The sequence below is a fragment of the Crinia signifera genome, chromosome 6 (genome assembly GCF_055691185.1).
Source record: "Crinia signifera chromosome 6, ASM5569118v1, whole genome shotgun sequence".
In the NCBI taxonomy this organism is placed as follows: Eukaryota; Metazoa; Chordata; class Amphibia; order Anura; family Myobatrachidae; genus Crinia; species Crinia signifera.
In genome coordinates this window covers 245,891,890-245,902,649 of record NC_139222.1, presented here as the reverse complement: position 1 = coordinate 245,902,649, position 10,760 = coordinate 245,891,890, and the positions used below count along the sequence as shown (strand labels likewise).

At 44.6% G+C, this 10,760-nt stretch overlaps 1 protein-coding gene across 2 annotated transcripts in view; it reads left to right on the top strand.

Moving 5' to 3' along the window:
• Positions 1 to 203: 203 nt before the first annotated feature.
• Positions 204 to 10,760, top strand: part of LZTS2 (leucine zipper tumor suppressor 2) — a 147,842-nt gene continuing 137,285 nt past the window's right edge. The window contains exon 1 of one of the 2 annotated variants that reach the window (XM_083149221.1): positions 204 to 439. The gene's annotated coding sequence lies outside the window, so the exon portion shown is untranslated. Of the gene's footprint in view, positions 459 to 10,760 lie in introns of both variants that reach the window. The other variant, XM_083149223.1, reaches the window with a different exon arrangement.

The following is a 10,760-nucleotide window of genomic DNA, read 5'->3' as shown; positions in this document are numbered from 1 at the left end:
CCCGTACTACACGAAACAAGACCAAAACAAGCCCTTAGGTACAGTCAGTGAATAAAAAGATTATTTCACGCACTGGGTTAAAAGTCACCGCTTGGAATGTAGAGCTGTGACCCTCTGCTGCGCTTCGGGCAGCGTTATCTCCGCTCTTTTTTTATGAATTGCAGACCGATGCCGGCCGTCGCTCACTCCCTGTCCGGGCCCCCTCCACTGGATGTCCGCCTCAGAGCGCCATTGGCGAGCGGCGGCCCGGGAGAGGGCGGCTCCTGCGTTGCAGCCAGTGGGGAGGAGGCAGGGGGGTTGGCCCGTGCGATGTGTCTGTTCCCACAGCGCTAGTAGCGAGGTCCCGGGGACACTGAGCTGGGGAACTCTACGGGGGATTTGCTGGATTATCGCCGCTCCTGAGCCCGGACACCGAGCCTGCAGAGGGACGTCCTGCTAAGTAAGCGTTTCATTTCTCGGTACGTTGTGTCCAAGGGAGGTCCCTGCTCCCTGTCAGACTTTGGCATCACTTTTTAAGGAATTGCATGTGAGCAGCAAACTGCAGAGGCAGCTAATTCCTAGTGTAGGGATCAAAATAATATCGTGCTGCTGCAGAACCTCTTTCCATGGCAAAGACAACTGGCATGTGCTTGCACTAAGGCTCTACAGCAGCTCATTTTGGTAACATGCCTAAATGATACACAGGTGTACGTGTTGATTAAACCACTTTTGTGTTTTTTTTTTTTTTTTTTTTGTGTTATTATTATGTTTAGTGACTTATACTATGCAGTGCACTATGTTATATACAATGCAGTGCACTATGTTATATACAATGCAGACAGTGCACTATGTTATTGCTGTGCAGTCCTTGTCTAGAACATTATTCTGCAGCTGGGAAATCCAGAAAACTGAACCAACTAGGAACAAACTGGTTTTAACTGACATATTATGTAAAACAAGGCCAAGGCTGGCATGGATTAAAGTTTTTGTTGTTTGCAATTGAATAAATGACACTATAGTTTGCGGGGGCCACATCTGCCCCGTGGTATCACGGTTATGCTTAGTGTGCACAAATACCCATGGCCGATCTTCATTATATGACGTGTAGCTGCTCATTATCTAAGTGGCGTTGCCTTTTTTTGGGGGGCAGCCCTTATTGTTTGTATGACAAGTGCCCCAAATGTGTGCAAGGTTTTAAACATAAGAGAAGTTTATGCCTTGCAAGGAACTAATGGGGCCCATTCAGATCTGCTCGGTGAGCAGCACGTTTTCGATGGTGAGGGTGTGCACATGCGTATAGTCACTCCTGCCCATGTGCACACCCCCCCCCCCCCAGAGCGAACACCTTCGTCGAGTTTCACACTTGTCGGGGCATGTGCATAATGATGGACAGGCGGTCTGTCCAGCGTTCTATAGGTGTGCCCATAGAAACGCTGGGTGTTCCCATGTCCCCAATGCGGACATCACTGCGCAGGATAAAAAGAAGTATAGCCTCACTTTTATCTGCGAAGTGACCATCACATGATATTTCCTCTGTGCCCTCGCATGCGAGCGAATGTGTAAGCATAGATACACTTGCATATTGTCGCACGGATTCGGTCGGTGGGGGGTGCATTCCGCGGGGTGGCGTTAAGATGCTCCCTATACTGTGAATATATTCAAGCCTGAGCAAGTATGAATTACCCCTATGTACCCCTATCCTTTGGGAGGCCCAACACGTTGGCAATCCTAGGGTTAACCACTGTTTTCTATGTACAGGGCTGGATTTGCAATGCCAGCAAGATATGTGTCATTTTGGGCTCAGCTGTATGAATAGGTGACAGTGACATGTTTAACGACTTAAGAAAAGGCACATTAGCTGTGCTTACATCTGCAGTATGTGCCCTTTAACCTCTGGATTACCAGGGGACTCTTGTCACCTACAGTCTGTGTTACCGTAACACAAAGGAAGTGTGTGTCTGTGACTTTGGGCCAGTTTCTCCATGTAAGTGACTGTATTCAGATCAGTGCTGTTCATGCTTTCTGCTTAAAGGGTAAAATCTATGTTCCATATACATTTCCAGGCCACGTTGTGTGAATGAATCCCAGCCAGCAGTGTCTGACATTTGCTAGGCATATTTGGGAGGTAGTAGTGTGGCATACAGATTGTAATCTTGCAGCAGGGCCCTCTTACCTCTAAGTCTGTCTGATGTTACCCAGTTTGTTTTATCACTGTCTACAATTGTAAAGCGCAACGGAATCTGCTGCGCTATATAAGAAACTGTAAATAAATAATAATAAAGCACTAGACGATTCACTTTTTCTTTTTCATTTTCCACTTTTTGTGAACATAGGGCAAACTACGTGTTCTAGTTCTTTAAGATCATATTTATTATAACTACGAGCCTGTTCTACATGCTGTAATGCTATTCTACTCATGTTTTTAGCAATTTGCTCATTCATTATTTGGGGGCCGCCTTGAAAAATAGGGGCCAATTTATCATAGTATATTTGCAGCTAGCCGCACCATTTTGTACCCCCCGTATGTATGACAGGACTGTAGCAATCCATTTATTCCTGCACGCGATGCCGCCCAATTTACCAATATCCAAGCATTCCATATATTGGCCCCACAGCTACCGTAGTGCCGATATTGGCCCCTGTGCCTGTGGGTGCAGATTTATACATCCCAACTATGAGATTGCGTATGGCAATGAGATCCTAGATGGTAAGATCCCTCCCAGAGATTGCTTTGAATATGTGATTCTGGAGAACCCAGAAGAAACAGGGAGAATATACAAAAGCCACACAGTTAGGACCACGATGAGAAGTGTGTCCATGATCTCAGTGCTGTGAGGCAGTTAAACATGCTGGGCCTTATTCTAGTTCACTCTTTCTGACAAAAATCCTACTTAGATGGACAAAACCATGTGCACTGCAGGTGGGGCAGATGTAACATGTGCAGAGATAATTAGATTTGGCTGAGTTCTTTTGTTTCTGTGCAGGGTAAATACTGACTGCTTTATTTTTACACTGCAATATAGATCTTGCTTGAAAAACCCCCACCCAAATCTAACTCTCTCTGCACATGTTACATCTGCCCCACCAGCAGTGCACATGGTTTTATCCATCTAAGAAGGAATTTGTCAGAGAGTGAACTAGAATAAGGCCCTACATCACCTGTACTGCCCTATTCAGCAAAATTAATGTTTTCGGAGTCTGCCTACATGAAAACCCCGCTTTCTATGGGAAGGAGCTCCAGAGTTCCTAAGAGGCCTTGTTGTATCCCTCTACTGCCTCCGTAGTAAGTGTCTTGTGGCCATGTGCATATGTTACATCGGGTCATACATGCGCACAAGGCTGGCACTGCAATGGGAAGTAATACTGCCACATCGGTATTGGTGTTACTGATTGGGTGAACTGCTAAGTAACTAAGTACAGGTTGAGTATCCCGTATCCAAAATGCTCGGGACCAGGAGAATTTTGGATAACGGATTATTCCGTCATTCGGAATATTTTAATATTTCAATTATGTATTTTGAAGTATCTTGCATTTATGCTGTATAAACACATAAAATACACACAAATATATTTTATTACCACATAAAATACACACAAATATATTTTATTTGTTCAAAAAACAAGGTTTCAAAACATGAAACAAAATGTGTGTACTATCTCAGATATTGAATTTGAATGCCAAGCAATCATTTTCTTGCACATATATAGTGCCAGTTACATATCATGTCACCAGTAGTGCTGTTACAAATGTCTCCAGTGAGTTTTTAGCAAAAAAAATATTTATTTTTCACTTTCTGGAATGTATGGTTTTCGGAATAATTCGGATAACGGATACTCGGATACGGGATACTCAACCTGTATCCATCCACCCCCAAAACTTATGGCAAGTTAGACCGTTAATCATCAGCACCCAACAATGAATAGGACCCTTACATTTCAAGTGGAATTATCAGAACAGGAATAAAATGGGATAATCGTGTGTAGTGGTGTATACTGTGGCTCAGTAATGGTCTGATATAGGCCCAGATGTATCAAAAGTGATAAAGTGGAGAGTGCTAAACAGCCAGCCAATCATCTTCTAATTGTTATGTTGCAGGCTAGGTTTGAAAAATGACAGGAGCTGATTGGCTGGCTGTTTATCACTCTCCACTTTTGATTAGCAGCAGATCAGGAGTACTCATAGGAGTTTGCATCTCAAGATCAGCACAACTTGGCATTACCAGTGCGGTATGTATTTAGTGTACACGTCTTTGCTGCAACATACGCCCAGTGCTTCCATTACAGCATCAGCCTCTAACTTGGCAATAATAACGCCAGGTATCTCTGCTGTTACAAGGAGCTAATCCCACTTGATTGCAAGAATTGATTACTGATGCAAAAGTCTGACATAGAGGCATTTTGGAAAAGGATGGCTCCTGTGTGAGTTCTCTTTGTGGGTCCTGCCCCTTGCATCAGCCCATGCATAGTATGGACTCTGGCCCTAGATGACATCTCGTAGCTTCGGCACCATTTTCCCAGTGACCCCTCTACTGCACATGCTCATACGTCTGGGAAAGTGGTTTTGGCACTATCTTACCAGTGACCTTATATCCGACGGATTGGGCCGATAAATCGGACCAAATCTCATTTGTTTGACACCCTGGCTGATCTGATGCGCATAAAACTTATGTGCAGCCTGGAGCCAGGCAGGGAGGATGCTGGGAGCCGGCGGGGGGGCGCAGAGAGGCCGGTGGGGGGAACCGAGCAAATAAAAAAAAACCCATACAAATGAATAGGTGCCAATCAGTTGCTTCCCATTTCAATGGAGTGTTTTTTTTTTTTTGCCGACTCCCAGCTCCTGGCTTCCCCTGCCCGGCTCTCCACGAGTGGGGGCCATAAGATAGCAACCAATCTGGTTCCATCTATCTTCTAGATGGTGCTAAATAAATAAGTAGAATATGATTAGTTGCTATGGGCAACATCCCTTCTGCAATAGAACTGCACTAAGTATATTCAGTAGGTGCAGTGTGTGAGATGTGGTCCCCACTGGGTCAGATGCTTGTGTGCACCACACACCCTACACAAGTGCTCTGACTGTCAATGTATGTATATACAAACCAGGATGAGGATGATTGTGCAGTTGCTGGGTGACGCCCCGACAGTCAGAATTCCGATGGTAATTATTCCTGCATCAGAATCCCAACTGTTAAATGCCCGACAGTTGGGACCCTGACTGACAGGGGCTATTCTCCCATAGAGGGAGAGTTGAACCTGGGGCTTTGTACCACTATACCCTCCCCCCTGTCGGAATCCCAACTGTCTGATTGTCATACCACACCCAGTTGTGTAATCTGTCCCTTGTCACAATGCTTTACTTTCAGTCACAAGAATTGTCTGTCATACTTTTATAAATCTACACAGGGAGCTGTACCAAGCCTTGGTATGGAAAAGTGACGGAGTTGCACAGAACAACCAATCAGCTGCGGCCTATAATTTCATACTTAAATGCCACCTTGAAGCTAGTTGGTTGCTATTGGCAAATTGTCCATTAATTTACCCATTAGAAGGTTTTATATTAACAGCCTACCTTCTCCATATGGCCAGTTCTGGTCATTGGCAGGGCCATGCAACAAAGTGTCTGGAGTAACTGCTGGTAAACCGTCTCGTGCGACCTTGCAGCTGTGGTGCACTTAATGACATCTATTAAAATTGCCCCCTAGAGTGTGCTTGACCCAACTTCCCCCTTCCCTCCAGGCAGAATCTGCGCTTTGCAAAATCAAGAACAGGGTTATAGATCATTTACACTGCTAGATTACACCTATATGGAACTAAAGGTTTATTAACCAAAAAATTCAAAATATGCATAATAAATCTAAATCTAACTATCGGTGGCTGCATATGCAGTGTGTTCTCTTTCCTTCTAGGATGTGGAGACTGGTAAATGCAGAACATAAAATGTTACGCGCAGTGTTTTGTTTCCCATTTACAGAGCTACAGTGCTTGAAAACAAGCACAACCAGTACTAACTGTACAGTGACCCTGCCCTGCGGAATCAGAAGGCATTCTAGAAGGAAAAAGAATAGAATGGCTAGATTATTTTACAGTGGCTTCCTCACCAGAGGGTATATCTTGTCCTGATTGTCCCCAAACAAGCTCCGGATAATTCTGATGTAGACAATGGTTAAGATCGTCATACAGCTTCAGAGGCATTGTCCACTTATTATATTAATGCTCTGAATCAGAGGGAATCTGCTTGGAACTCGTCTGATTCAACTATTAGGCAAACAAGGCAATTGCCTAGGGCCAAAGAACTAGACGGGTCACCACTGTTACATTGTATATGTGTACTGTCACTCTGTGGGTTTCTCAATCAAACTGATGCAGCGCTGTTTTAGTTCTATGTTTGTTACTGTAAAACATACTGTACATGCATTAAACTAGCTTGGTTTATAGTTAGTACACATAGACATCATGTAGTCTGACATTCAGCACCAGTATGGTGGAAAGAAATATTTGGGTGTTAGTGATGAGCTGCTATGACATCACACGTATGGCGAGCATGGGAGCATTGTTACCGTCTTGCTGTGTCTCTGCCCTGGTTTGGAGTTAGTATTTTATTTTAAACATACCAGCAACTGTTAACCCTTCAAAGTGACCCATTTACAGTCTCTGAATACACGCATGCGGTATACCGGCTGTGGGGGCTGAAACGGTTAATTTGTTTTTTATTAGTATCGTGAAATCGCTCCTTTTCAGCCTGTGGACAGGGTTTGCCATGCATTTAGTCCCCTGTGATTATTAATCCTAGCTTTCTATTGTACTTTGAATACTATAAGGTCGGGTCTCCCTTATCTGTGTATTCCAAAAACCGAAATATTCCGAAAAACCATGGTTTTTCAGAATATTTAGTTTATTTTTCCCCCGCCCCTTTATATTCATATTTACTTGGTCCCCGGCGGCCTGCAGGATCCAATTCAGAGGCATCTCCGGTCCCAGGGGTGCATTGCGCGAGTGGGTGGGCATGCCGGATCGTACTCAAAGGGGGTTATTCTGGATGTGAATTTGCACCCTGCGAATTGCAGGCTGCCCAACCCCCCATTTGCATGCTGTGCAAGTCCGCACAGCCTGTGAAAGGATGTTTTACATAAACATCCATTAGCAGGCCATAGGGGAACTAACCATGGAAAGATGTTGTGAGTGAACGCATATATAAAGTGACTCTCCAGTCACTTATATATGCGTCATCCGGTGATGTCAGCTGCCCGCCACTGTCACCCGGCGATTTCCATGGGAGCGCTAATTTTGCTTGTTGAAGGTCATCCAGAACGTGGTTCATCCTTAACGTCTTCTTTGCCCTCCTCGAAGAATTTAAACCAGTGTTAAACTTGCACCTTGGACAATTGCTCCCCGAAGGCCTTTTGAAGAATGGCAAGCGTCTCTGTACCCGTTTTTTCCGGCGTTTAACACAAAACTTGATTGCATATCATTGCTCGATGGTATGCTCCATCTTGAACCTTGACTGAGGTAAAAAAGAAACTTTGTTTACAGCTTGATCCGTACACTGTAAAGTCTCACAGGCAACTGCCACTAACCGGAATGTGTAGTTGAGACAAGCCTCCACCCATCCCGCCCCAAAGGCTATTTTCTGGATATCGGTCGTATTGGTGGTATTCTATCCATTGAGGAAAGCACACTGAAAGTAACCTTGATAAGAGGACATGTAGCAGATACAAGTAAGCATTCATGTAAGATTATTCGGTACTTGTGTTATATCTGGGCGCCCCATTTTTTTTATCGAATGCCTGTACTTTAGGCATGCAATGCGACTTGACCCGATTTTCGTGTTTTTTGGACGTTCCTGGTACAATGTAAAAATCGATCGCATCGCATGCGATGCGACCGACCCGATTTTTACATTTGAACCAATGTTAAATGATCCCTCAGACCCGATTTTTAATTGTATACCCACCCTGATGGTTTATTATGAGGTGAAATGCCCCCCCCCCCCCCATTGTTAAGGCCACCCCACGATCAACGCCAACCCGAAGCATGGCAAGCTCGCGAGGGGCGGCGGTACGCGTCCTCCGTCCTTTTCGTACCCCCACTATCCACGTCGGCGTGGAGTTGATTTTATATAGTGTGGCGAGCGCAACGAGCCACCGACCCCTATGCGTGGCGAGCGCACATGTAATACGTGTGAAGTAATGGGCGTCCCCTCTCGGGGCTCACCATGCTTCAGGCTCGGTGGCTCGCTGCGCTCGACACACTTTATAAAATCAACTCCACGCCGACGTGGATAGCGGGGGTATGAAAAGGTCAGAGGACTCGTACCGCCGACCCTCGTGGGCTCGCTGCGCTCGCCGCGTTCAGGTTGGAGTTGATCGTGGGGTGGCGTTAACAATGGGGGAGCATTTGACCTAGTAATTACCCATCAGGGTGGGTATACAATTAAAAATCTGGGTATGGTGGGCATTTAACATTGTAATCAGCCATCAGGGTGGCTGTACAATGAAAAATTGGGTCTAATCGGTCGCATCGCATGCGATGCAACCGATTTTTCCGACCTGATGTCAAAATCGGGTGCCCAGATACTACACAAGTACCGATTATTCTGTCATGATACGTTCGATTATACAAAGTGTTCCCTAAAGTCAAAGATACCTTGATGGGCATATACCATGTAAGCTTGATGTAAACATGATTGACACGATCAACCACAAAGTGGTGACCTATATTGTGACATCACAATCCCATTTCTAGAAGGGAAATGGCGTTATCCCTAAGAGACCCACATACATTACTTTGACATACTACACCAGAATACCTTTTGTTTCTTTGTATAACAGCACCTACAAGAACAAGACCAGAAAGAGAAGGGCTGTATGAACATTTTTATTGGACATAAATCGTAAGAGATTATTGTTATTTATGTACGTCACCCTGTAACCTTTTTGACTATGCCATTACTGTGGGGCGCCACATCCATTTGTGTATATATATTCTGACATTGTCAAAAGGCCAACGCACGCTAATAATTGACACGACACAATATAAATGCAAAGGAACAGTGACCACATTGTTAGTTGTAGTGGGTGGTAATTTACATCTGATGCTAATATGTAGCTGTTAGTCACTGCACTTCTCCTGAGCCTTTATTAATTCATTCTTAAAAACTCAGCAGGACGATGTTTCAGGCCCCCACGTTCGCCCTTTACCAAGACAGTGCAGCAAGCAAGCTCCATTTGCTAAATGTAGTTGGGGTGAAGCATTGTCTCACAAAAGATGTAGAATTAGCTGGCCTACAATGACAGTATACTAGTGTACTGTAGGGGAATATCGTGGGAATATAATCCTACCACAGACTGAATTTAATTGAATCCCAGCCACTCCCCTCTGTGTCACCCCTTACCTATTTTTCTGAGGGGTAGATGTATGGAGAAGTGATAAATTGCCTGGTACTTTATCACCGGCCAATCAGCTCCTGACTGTTGCTTTTTAAACCCAGCCTGTTACTTAACAGTCAGGAGCTGATTGGCCGGTGATAAAGTACCAGGCGCTGTATCACTTCTCCTCCCTTATCACTGCTTCATACATCTACCCCTAAAGCCGCCCATACACCGAGCAATAACTCCATGCATTTTGAACTACTGTAGATTGCATTGCATGTAGTTCAAAACGCACGAGCAGCACATACATTATGTGCTTTGTGATGGGATGTGCGCGGGAGCGTGCATCGCACCACCCCGTTGTACCGTGTTTGGGCAGCTTTACGCTCTTAATTAATTACGTTTCTTACAATTGTAGATTGTAAACTCTCAAAAGCAGGGCCCTCTTCTCTTTTCTTCCCTCAAATCATTATCACCATCCCTCTGCCTACAGCAGCACCAAGATTTTGGGTTTGTCCACCATGCCGCACTTAAAATCAGTATTTTGCAGATTTTTTACCATTTTAAAATGGTAATCTGTGCGGTCTGAAAGGTGCAGAACCACTTTACGCGCGCTGAAGACCGCACTGACTGAAAGTTTCCAAAAACGGGTCTGCCAGTGTCAAAAAAATGGCACTTACGGTAATATACAGTTTAAGAGATGTGGTGTGAAAGGAGTTTTACCTGGCAGGACCGTTTTTGGAATACAGGGTCAAAGCCAGTTATGCGGTCTGAAAGCAGCATTATGGCTGCTGCAGAAATGTTTATTAACTTTGTAGATGTTCTGCAATGCTTTGTACCTAATGTCACTTATTCCTGTTCTTGCGTAACGCTGGCCATACACTAGTCCCGTTTGCCACTTTCATCTGATGCCGATGGATCAGGCCGAAAAATTGGCTGAAAAGTGGCAAAATGTGTTTGACATTCGATCCGAAGAGCAGTCCCGCACGCAAAGGGTGGGGGTTGGACATGGAGACATGTTTATACCATGCTATAAGGTACGGAACTCCACCCATATCGGAATTTAGCCTTTAACCCAAAGTTATTGCTTAACTTTCTGTTTATGTGATTCTGTCACTTTACATATTCCAAGGCTCAGGGGGATGCGTTCCTTGGGGGGGGGGGTGATGCATACCTGGCGAGGCTCAGGGGGATGTTTACCGGACATGAAGGAAATGGGAATTTTATACTGAATGATGTTTTATTGGGAAGTTTAAGTTTTAAATGGGAATTGCATATAAATCCTGCCTGCTTTCCTAGCACCCGTGTTACAGCTCAGGGTGTGACTGTGAAGCAGTGTATTTTTTAATGAATGGATGCCGCCTTGGCTTTATATAGTGATTATGTAATTATTTACTGAATGCCAAGTTATACTGA